Raw genomic sequence first — 11,766 nt, 5'->3', positions numbered from 1 at the left:
TAAATTACCACAGTCAAGAATTAAGAATTGATTCTCAAATGAAGGTCACTTCCTTCATTACCAAATCTTGTAATTTTGTCCATAAAATTGTTTTTTTCTGTAAATCTCAGTAATGCCATGAGCATTTTTTAAACAATTGTATCTAATTAGCATTAGGTGGATTTATAAAAAAGTTACTAATAATCTCAATGTCTGTACTTCTTCCTTCTCTACCCAGACTGAATATTTAACTTCCTTTTTTAAAAGTAAAAATATCTAAGACATTTTGTCTCTTAAGAACATTTAAGTGCCTTTCCTAAATATGCTGAATTTCAAAATAGGAGTAAAGGTAAAGACAAAAACAAAAAATGCTAACCTATGAAAAATATGCAAAACTTTGAAATTTGTGATGTGGATAATGTTACTGAGAAAGGAGTTTGAGGAGCAGAATATTTAAGTCACACCACCTGCCCTTGTCTTTATGTATCATAATGCATTTCTAGGTGGAAGAAACTACTTCCTTATAGATTCCAGTACAAAAATAAGATGTTACTTTTCAGATTTTTAATAATATTGTGCTTCATATAATAGTGATTTAATAGATAAAGCATGAAAAGGCAAAAATATGAGGCATGCTTTATTATAATTTTGACATTTAAAAAATCTGGATATTCTTTATTGTCTGTATGATTTTCTAAACAAAATGTTAACCTGTGGTATATTCCATCATCATTATAATTAAGTTAGTTTTGATGAATTTATTTACTGGACGATTGAAAGATGCTTTGTTCATTGACTGGTCTTTGTTTAGCTAAAGGTATTAGTTTTCTTATATAAACAAATCAGGACATGCATCAATCTTTTTGGGTTCTTCTTTCATTTGGTTTCTTGTTACATTCCCAGGGATTTTCTTCTTTCTGTGTTCCCCCTTGTCTGAGTTAACCCTGATTACAGAAACGCTCACAACAGAGAAAATATATGGCAAACATGAAAAGTACTCAAATCAAGGCAGAAATAACGAAAGGTGTACATTAGGAATAAATTCAAAAGGAATTAAGTTTATTTTTACCTCAGACAACTGAAGACTGAAAGTAGATTAGAAATATTAAATGGTACACATGTGTGTTCTTAGGAAGGCTTGCTCATGATGCCCCAATCTACTACAAAACAACTGTGAAAACAAATCATTGCTAGAGTAAGTGACATCAAGCATCAAGATACATCCTAGACTTCAAAGGGATTAGAATGTCTTTATCTTGTAAAATTCCACTGAATATCTCCTTATGTGAAAATATATTGAAATAAATGAGGGCAGAGAATGAGTAATCAATAAGCAGAGAGTGGGAGAGTCCATAGACAAAAGTAACAAGTAGATTTCAGTAGACTTTGTAGCCGTTGGGGCAATATTAATGCATTAAAATCACCGTATGCTGACAGCCACCAATGGATGCTTGCATCGATATAATCTGCACTTAGCCAGTAATAACTATCAGAGTTTGCACATATTCTATCAGATAACTTGATTATTGACTGCCCTACATTTTTACTGCCCAATGCATTATTTTACACTCATGGCTGAAAATAATTTTTATGTGTGTCCTGATTGGTTACATATACGTACATTTTCCCTCAATATTAATAAATTTCTAGCTTATCCATCCTTCAGTCATCTTCTCCTGGGTTACCAAGCTGGAATGCAGCAATAGAGTGTGCAGCTGCCACAATTCGTAGAAAAGGATTAGGCAGGTGGTTGCTGAACAATGACCCATCAAAGACTATATACTTAAGACAAAGTACAGGGGAGACAGGTATCAGGTTTCCCGTGGGAGGGCAAATATACACTGAATGGTAGTAATTGCAGGAAATTCAGTTTAATGTCTCAGTAACAGTCACTCATACCTGCACAGTCTCCTCCCCTGTCTAATAACTCAACCAACAGTTAAACAGCTGTGAAGCACTGTCTCCCTGATTTTCCCCTGTGCTCCAACAGCAATAGTAGCAACAGCAGCAGCAGCCAGATAGGCAGGGCTGTTGCTTGCAGCCGCGCAGATTGCCTCCTCCTCACCGCACGCGCGCGCGCACACACACGCACACACACTGCACAGACTTCCAATATCAACGCGTCTTTGATAAAAATCAAGGGCTAAAAGAGATGAAAGAAGAGCTTTAGTCATGGACAACAGGTATTTCCTCTCCGGTAAATTCAGTGTTCTTGATGCTTATTGGCATGAATAATAAAATAATAATTTGCAATACCTAGCTTGAGTGGGAGAGGAGGACTGGAGGTGGCCGTGGCGGAGGAGGTTGAAGTGGGAGGAGTGAGATGTGGGGAAGAGGGAAGCCAAAATTGACTTTCAAGCGCAGGAAACCTACGTCTTTCATGTCTTTCAGTCTCCGCTGTTTTTGAGTTGCAAATGATCAGGGACTGGCGGACTGCAGGCAGCCGGTGCTGTTGCCTGGAAGTAGATTTCCATCTTTCTGACAGTAGTTTGAAGGGGCAGTGTGTACTGGAAGGGGGTGGCAGTAGGGAGGAGGATGCTGTGAGCAGAGTTCTGGAGCTCCACTCCTCTGGGGAAGCCGAGCTGTGTGAGGAGCCTTCTTACTGAGCGGACAGCATGTGAATTGGAAAGGATCCTGAGAGCTGGTGAGTCCTAATTCCTCTCCGGAAAAGCAGTCGCTCTCCCTTCGGAGATGCGCCTAACCTTCTCCTGCATCATCACACTGCAGTAAGTTAAACTGGACACGGTTGGTAATTTGAGTGGCTTCTGAGTATGGAGTGCGGGGGAAGGGAAGCTGAAAAGAAATGGCGAGGAAAGTTAGAAAAACATGGCTTTGAATTTTCCATGAAATGTGCAGTCAATCGGCTTGTCTCCCTGACTTATGTCCTAGTTAGATTGTGGTCCTGTTACTCAGTTATTTGCACTACTGATTGCTAGTTAGGTCTGCAGAAAGTGCCCAGTTCATTGTGATTTTAAGCAACAACGCTTGTAGATGTGTTCTAGATTTAATTCCAAAAGTGATCTGCTGAAAGTTACTGATGAGATGGCAGCTTGCCTTTAAAAAAATAAATAAGCAAAGGGACTGATTTGCAATTCCAAATGCCCTAGTTTATTGTTGCAAGTTTCGCTCCTTATTTATTTCCTAATTGTAAAATAAACAAACAAAACAAAAATGTCTTTGATTTACCTTATTAAATTAAAAAAAAAAATGTGAACTCGGGTCTGGGTTACCGCTAGGCAGCAACCTAGGGGGCACTGATAATATGATAACCATTCAAATACTCTTTAGTGGGTGGGATGCAGAGAGTTCCCCCAGTTTCTTTCTGCTGCAGTAATCTCCACTTGCTCAACAGTATCTTCCTTGTGATTTCAAAGTGGTGATTTTTACATAGATGGCTCTATACTTAGAAACTAAGCAGCATTGTGTTCACTGGCAGAAAATGTAGGCTTAAAAAAACTTTTAAAAAACAACTTCAACTCCTCGCTCAAATTGCAGATAACCAACTCTTAAAAATAGGTCAGTAAGGGCCAGCCCATTGTAAAGCAAATGACCAAATAAGCATGAATGCAGGCAGAATACTTAAGGTCTTTTTCTAGAAGAGAAACTAGGAATTATTAATCTAAAAACATTGAAGTATCTAGCCAGACCCTCTCACATTGACTGGAATTTTTGTAACAGAGAAAAGGAAAATGAAAAAAATAAATAAATAAATAAGAAAAGGAAAATAAAAGGAGTCCCTCAAATTGAAAGGATAAGATACACAAAAATGTTAGCTATAATTGGAGTATCATTGGAGAAATTACTATATTACTATATCTTTCTCCAAGAAGGATTAATGTAAAGCAGAAGTTATTGAAAACAGAATTCAGGATTTTAAGCTGGGACTCTTCCTTAAACTAGCATAAACTCTGTAAGTTAAGGTGGTTAAAAACTTTTGAAATAACTCTTGATTCTGAAATCCTCTGTCATGATAAAGGAGGAAATTAAGGCCTACTCTTATCCTATCATTTCAATTTTAAATTGTATCACTTGCTTTAATGAACCTAATCTTCAATAATTTGCTAAAAATAAAATATGTCCAGGATGTAATTTAAATTGTTTAGCCTAATTAGCTACTCATCCTGTTGATCTCTAAATACAAAGCCTTACTTAGTACTTTTGGCATTGTGTTGTTTTAGTACCCATTCCACACATGAAATTTCTCTGTGCATAAACATGTGACTTTGTGAATCACTGAGTAAAATATAATCCAGAGAATATATTTGTTATGATAATGCATACCTGAGGGCGATTAAAAAATTTAGGGCTAGGGTTTTGGCTCAGTGATAGAACATGTGAAGCACTGGGTTCAATTCTCAGCACTGCATATGAATAAATAAAAAATAAAGGTTCATTGAACACTAAATTTTTTTTTTAAAATTTAGACAGTAATAAAAAAGAAAAATAAACATCTATGTAAAGAAGAATATGGTTGAAAGGAGTTTTCAAGCAGTTCCATGATACTCTAAAAGAGATGATTACTTGAACTTCAGGTATCCATTTAAGGAGAAGGAAAATCAGGTTGAAATAACTGATAGCAACTTGTCAAATATCTTTAAAGACAGAAACTTGGGTAGCAGGAGTTGAATTATAGCAATACCCTTGAATCAAATTTTTCTTGTCCTACTGATAAACAAAGTATGTATTATGTTAAGAAAATCATTACATTTTTGAAAGAAAGCAATTATTGTATGGTTTAAACCATTGGTGAGGTTTATTGGGACAGTGTTTGAACTAGGCAAGTATCCTGGGACTCATGATTTTCCTTGCACACTATTGAAAGAAGAGAGTTGTAGCTACACAAGCCAGACATAGTTACTTGTCCCTAAGTCTAAACTGTCTACAGTAATGACTGATCTACAGGCTTGATATAACATTTTAAGATTATGCTTTCCTGGATGCTTCTTCTCCTGGTTGACTCAGGATCAGAGCTGTATTCATGTAGGCAAGATACTGTTGAAGAATTCTCTTAAGAGTAATACCTCTAACCTATGAGCACCTGCCTGGAGGAAGCTTGAGGAAGCTTCAGGCAAAGCTGTGAATTGGCCTCTTCTTAGAGCCTCTCTCCTGTCTAACTGCTTTTTCTCTCTTTTATAAAACACCAATGTAAAATAACCTCAAGTAAGATCCCATGTACCTGTTGACCCTTAGGTATTAACCAGGAAGTTCCTTCAGAGCTCTGTGGATTATTTCCAAACATGATTTGCTCATCACACAGTAAATGATAATTTGGCAATTTCTGTAAGTGTAGTCAGTGCAGTACTAGGTCAAGCATTTTGAATGTGTTGTTTCATTTATGCTACAACAACTATGGAAGGAAGATGGCGTTCTTTCCCATTTAGAGGAAACTCAGTGCCCCACAGAATAAAAGAATTGTTGAAAGCAACATATTTGGTAAATGGTAAGCTAGGATTAGCCCACAGATGTGACTAAGTCCCACTCCTAGTCATTTTGTTACCTGATTTATTAAAATGATATTCTGTTATGGATTGTAAGTAAGTGGGGTAAGTATCATTTTGTGGATGCAGGGGGTGGTGAGTGCTTGAGAAGTCACACCAAGTAGGGGCGATCTCCTTGGTCTGATGATAGGCAGGATTGGAACCACTAAGACTGGAACCTAAATTGACCCCAGATTCAAACCTGGCATAGTCACCATTGCAATTTCAGGTTTTGTTCTGGCTTTACAAACTGTGGAAATGAAGCTGGGGACATTGCCAGGAAGATGATGGAGTTCATTTGGGAGGAAGGAAGTTGGAAGATCCAAAACCAAAGGGAGATAAATGGAAAATAAAGGAATGACATGGTAGACATATAAAATGTGTCCAGATCCTTTGTTCAGAGGTACTCTAAAAACAAACTCTTTGGGCTATGTGGGGTGGATATGTTTAAAGTCACAGATGAAACACAGACTTGAAACATCTCTTTAAATCATGGTAAGATCTGATTATAAAAATTAGGTAAGGCTTATCTCCAGATAATCTTTACATATTTTTAAAAGGGAAAAATGATTCAAAGAAAAGTAGGGTGAAAAGGGCCAGATGATGACTGAAGAGGTAAAAGAGTACATGGAAATATCACTGATTGTTGCATAATCATTTCCTGAAAATTTGCCAAGAAGCAAAAGGCCATCTTCAACTAGTGAGGAGCAAAACAGAATGTGAAGTGTTAGGTAAAATGTGAAGTGTTACGGAGCCTAACATGATTACTGCCACTTGTCTTCTTATCACAGAAGACAAACACTAACAAGGAATAAAATGAAAATGTTATAGGCATGGAGCCAAACAATATTTTAGGATTGGTCTTTCTCAGCATGCTAAATTTAAACAGCTGAAATTCTTTTTTAAGGACTTTCTGAGTCAACAATTTGAAATGACGGATTTGCCTTTTAATAGGGAGTTTGTATTGCCTTGTAAATTTGAAACACAATGTCCTTGACTGGGTTATTTTTGACTGGCAACATGCCAATCACTATAGATGGAAGGAACATAAAAACTGCTACCTTCAAAATCAGAAAGTAAATGAATGTGCCTCACAAGCAGAGTTGATGCTACTAAGCTGTTATCAGATACGTATATGGAGATGGAGCTTTGCAATCATGTTCACGTTCTTGGCCCTGATTCATTCTCTTGTCATTTGTGACATTTCACGTTGGGGTTGGGAATACAATTTTGAGGAATGACTTTTAACTGTATTATTGAAATTGGCTCTCATCTTCTTAACAGTTTAAAAATCATGGTGGCAACTTTTATTGAATGTTTACTACATGCCAGTTACCTTTGTAAGCATCTTGTACAATTAATCTTGACAGTACTCTTATTTGATAATCCTAATTGTATTCTCCTTCCTATTTTATAAAAGCAAACTGAGGAACACAGGGTTAAGTGATTTTCCACAGTTAGAAACTTGTAGAAATTACAGCTGGGGCTTGAATCCAGACAGTCTGGCTCTGGAAACCAGGCTTTTAACCAAAAGGCACAAAGTCCACTATTGTCATTGGTCCATTATAACCCTTAATGGTTCATGCTATCTTCTACCTCCTTTGTTTCTGTTTACACTTGTCCCTCTGTAATTTACAGTTTTTTGTTCTGTTTTGTTTGGTACAGGGGATTGAACATGGGACTCTCTACTACTGACATGCTACATCCCCAGTCCTTTACATTATTCATTCTGAGAAAGGATCTCACTAAGTTGGCCAGGCTGCCATGGAATTTGCTGTGATCCTTCTGCCTTAGTCTACTGAGTAGCTGGGATAACAGGCTGAGATATCCCATGCACCTGGAATTTACTTCTTGACTCCCAAGTCCTTGGCCCTCGCTCCACACTGAGTTTTACTTTGTGTTGTAACTTTAGCCCTTAAGCTTCTAGTCTAGTGTCATACCCTCTGGGGATTTTATTTAGATTTTACTGCTGATCTGAGATTCCACCAAAATTTGTGCTTGCCTTTGTTGAATATGTCACAGAGAGTTGAAATGGTCTGGTTTCCACACTGAAGAGGGGAACCAAGACTTATTTCTTTAGAACTTTAGTGTTTAGCATAGTGTCAAACATGCCAATTAAGCTCAAAACTACTTCTCAATAAACTGACCAAAAAGCTCTAACTCAATTCCCTGAAGGAGTAGGGAGACCCACTTACAAAATATTTCACCTTTACCTTCCAAAATGTCTAAAGCATTGCCTTTTAAACACGAGTTACAAATTTTGAGCCAGAGAATATATTTTAATAAACTGAACTCCTGGTTGCTATATAAAGTTTCTCAAAACACATTTACTCCCCTGTGTGGTTTGAGTATCCCTTACCCAACATGCTTGGAACCAGAAGCATTTCAGATGTTTCTCAGGAATATTTGCATACACATAAGAGCATATCTTGGTGAGGGAACCCATGTCTGAACGTAAAATTCATTTGTTTCATAAATACCTTATACAAGTAGTCTGAAGGTAACTTTATACAGTACAGTATTTTTAGTGTACCTGTGTTTTGACTTACCTTTTCCACCTCAAAAATGTTCCCATTTAGGGGCACTTGAGATTTCAGATTTGGGGATTAGGAATGTTCAACCTGAATTAAGTATTTAGAATATAGGGGATGATATCTTGGGAAAATGAAATATGACATATTTATTTTCAGCTCATGTGACAGAAGTTTTTATTTATTCATAATTTCTAGTATCAAGTTATTAATATATTTTTAGAGGATAAAAATAAATATTAGAATAAGTGATTTATTAAAGATATCCTGCCCTTATAGGACAATAATGGGAAGTTGTGAAATGGTGCCTTTTAAATTGCTTTTTGAACTCTTATTTCCTTTGAGGAAAAATACCTTAGGAAATTTTACTTCTGTAATAGCTAATAAAAATAGCGAATTCTGTCTACAAGCAGACCTCCCTACTTCAATACACTACAGAAGACTGAAATAAAGGTTGAGAGTGGGAAATCAGTCCCAACTTCCCTCCCCCAGAGAAGCAGTGTCAGTTTCTATGAACTCTAATTTTATAAATTTCTTTCAATAAGTATTTAATATCATAATTATGTAAACAGCCTATTATTTTTACAGATAGTTTTTAAAAGGTAATATCTTAGGTCAAATAATTCTATTTTGTTATTCTTTCTAATCCACATGAATTAGTTATCAAATAAGAATTACAATAAGGAAAAGGGAAAATGGGAAGAGAAGTATGGTAGCTATTGTAATGTCTGGTCTTTGGAGTTTTGTCAAAACAGTTATCTTAGAATGATGTTTTCCCAGTGAGGCAGTTGGACCTTACATATATTTTCTTTTCCTTAAATAATTCCAGGTTTTGATCATGATGAGATAAAGTTGTGGATAATAGTGTGAAGAAATCCACTGTAAATATAATTTCTCAATATGCAAAGAAATTTGAGTTTTGTCATTCTGCTCTTGGGTACTATAGGGTTAGGATATAGGGGTTAAAATCTAAATGTAAAAATGACCTTTATATTAGTTTCTTATTGGTAAAAAATATTTAATGAGACTCAAAGTTTATTAAATACTATTTAACTTTTTATAAGGAGCTTTATTAATTACTATTTAACCCCAAAAGTTTATATTGAAATACAAAGTTAAAAATAAAGATAACTGTTAACATAGATAAATGAAATATACATGTATACTTCCCAGGGAGTGACTGATGCACAGTTCATCTTCAGAAATTCTAGTTCCCTTTCTTTTTTTGTAAAATCATGTTGAGAGGTCTTTTATTTCTACTTCTCTGACATTCTTCAAACGTAGTCATACTTATCCACTTGATGACTTTCTGTTGTGTTTTACATTGACTACTCTGCTCTTTGTGCCTAAGCACACTGAGAAAACATGACCTCTTATGTGAGGAAAATTATTATTACCTAGCTTGATTCCTTTTGAGTTACATGAACTGGAAAGGGGGAAGAAATAGAGGTGCTGTGGGAAAGCATTACAGGATACATGACCTGAAAACAGAACTTCAAACAGAAAAGATGAGTTTATAGTTTATTCAGCAAGTTGTTTTGCTGATACAGGGGATATAAAAGTGTTTCTTCCTTGGCTTTTGACCAAGGAATCCCTTTGCTGGTTAATGAAAAAGAAAAAAAAAAAAAAAATAGGCCCAGGGAATTCTTGCTTGTCATGCCTTTTGCTAGTGTGCATTTTGGAGATTGCAAGTAATAGCTACTGGGAAGTTTAAGATTCATACAAATGGAGATCTGAAGGTTATCACCTACAGACAGAACCACTGACACCATGACCCTGATCCTATTTTATCCTTCTGTCACTGATGGTCTACTCTGTGAGGCACTGAGTCAGACTCAGTGGAGGAAGAGTGCGGATAACAGACAAGTTCCTACAGTACACAAAGTTGAACTTCAATAAAAGAGAAAGATGGAAGCAAACACACCTCAACAGGCAAACAAGCCCCTAATGTGCTGTCCTTGTATTGCTATGAAAGAGCTGATACCAGGAACAGAAGATCCTCGTGACAGGGGAGCAGGCTGGTTTCAAGATTCACAGGGACCACTCCTGCCCTCCCCACCTCATTAGGATTTTTACTGTAGACCTGGTCTCTGTAGTTGACAGTGATTAAAAGGTGACAGGGAGTTCAAGGGGTTTATACACTTGAAGGAATCCTTAAGAGTAAGACAGATGAATTCTTGGTGAATCCAAATTTCAGAATTATTGAGCAAAACATTTTCATTCAGTCAAAAACATGACTCCCACATTGCTTTCTTTCTTTCCCTTTATATTATAGAATTATTCAGCTTCGGGCAGCTTTTAAAGATTAGGAATACGCAAGTACTTAATGTTGCTTAGTAACTTCTCTTGCCTGTCATTTTGGGCTGCACATTATCGACTTGTAACTTCCCCACACTTGCCCCAAATTACTAGAATCAGGAAAGAGCACGCAAACTGATGAGTCACTTTGCTACCCTGTTGTTCTAAGTGAGAGTTCTGATCACCAGAATGGATGCCCTATTATTACATAATGTTGTGTGCCACAGCGTATGTTAGAACTTACTAATTGGTAAATAAAGATTCCCTCCTGTCACACAAAGAAAACATAGTTGTAAAAGCCATTCAAGAGGGGGCTGTTGTTTTATTTTGGGTCTCAGTTTTGAATGTGCCCTGCCCAAACTACAATATATTCTGACAGTGAAGTGTTAAGTTCTTTGAGCTGCAAGTAGAAATTTTGTTTTTGACCTATAAATCCTTCTGTCATCAACTTTACCTACATAACTATTTGGTGGTGCATTTGATGCTTAATTAAATACATTATCTTTATAAGAGCAATTTAGGAAAACAGAATGGCTTGAAATTGACTGTAATATTGCTATTCTTTATGTTGAAGTAAATGTCCTTTAATTGTTTGTATTAGTGATTCTGTAAAAGAAAAGAAAACAAAAAGAATCTGTTAGACTTGATGTATTTGTCAATACTGTAGCACTGCTATATTGATCAAAAATTTTTTCTGCCCTAAGAAGCATCAAAGCTTCTTGAAGGAATTAGCACCTGTACCTTACAGTGAACATCTTAGACAAAAGAATGTGCCATAACCTCTGCTTCTATAATAGTTATTTGTTGATACTAATGAGTGAAAATACAAACTATGTTAAGTGGTAGAGAAAACCTGTTTGAAGAATGATACCATAAGTATTAAAAGCACAATCAGAAAAGAGAGGAAAATCTTTCCCTATTAACCATTAATTTTTTAAATTTGTATAGTCCAGATGCAAGCATGTGTTGGTGTGGGATGGAGAACAAACTTCCCTGACCTTAATTAATCATAGAATCCCTCTTTTTAGGAGCATCTATTAATATGCCTTTGGAAAACCTAGAGTACAATTTAGGAAGTAGTGGCCTAATTATCACTCAATTATTCATTTAAAAATTTTGAGCACCTACTATGCATTAGATGGTAGGTTCTGGAAAGAAGATTATGAATAGGACCTGACTGATACTAAGGAGCTCCTAACTGTGTAGTTGGAGGTAGAGGAAGACACGTAGATGTAGAAATTAAAATACCATGGCTATATGTAGCGGCAGAAGTAGGCACATGTTGCTATAGGAGATGAGGAGAGTAAGAGACTAAGGAATTAATCAGATAATTTAGAATCTGAATTGAGTCTTGAGGGAAGACCAGGAATTCACTCAAAGGATGATAAAAGCACTTGTAAAGTTATATCTAGGGGTCATTATTCACTTATTTTCTTTTGAAAATCAGTATTCCTTTTATTTAATTCTGGAGCAAACAGTTG

At 36.1% G+C, this 11,766-nt stretch overlaps 1 protein-coding gene across 13 annotated transcripts in view; it reads left to right on the top strand.

Annotated features, from left to right (window-relative positions):
- Positions 1–1,973: 1,973 nt before the first annotated feature.
- The window catches only part of DGKB (diacylglycerol kinase beta), a 639,605-nt gene continuing 629,812 nt past the window's right edge, over positions 1,974–11,766 (top strand). For 2 of the 13 annotated variants that reach the window (XM_079151890.1, XM_079151902.1), the window contains exon 1: positions 2,279–2,705. The gene's annotated coding sequence lies outside the window, so the exon portion shown is untranslated. Of the gene's footprint in view, positions 2,177–2,278; positions 2,706–11,766 lie in introns of those variants that run through there. The other 11 variants (XM_079151891.1, XM_079151900.1, XM_079151895.1 and 8 more) reach the window with 10 other exon arrangements.

The sequence above is a fragment of the Sciurus vulgaris genome, assembly GCF_902686455.1.
Source record: "Sciurus vulgaris genome assembly, chromosome: 8".
Taxonomy (NCBI): domain Eukaryota; kingdom Metazoa; phylum Chordata; class Mammalia; order Rodentia; family Sciuridae; genus Sciurus; species Sciurus vulgaris.
The sequence above is the reverse complement of the archived record's forward strand: the minus strand, read 5'-3'. Positions and strand labels throughout refer to the sequence as shown.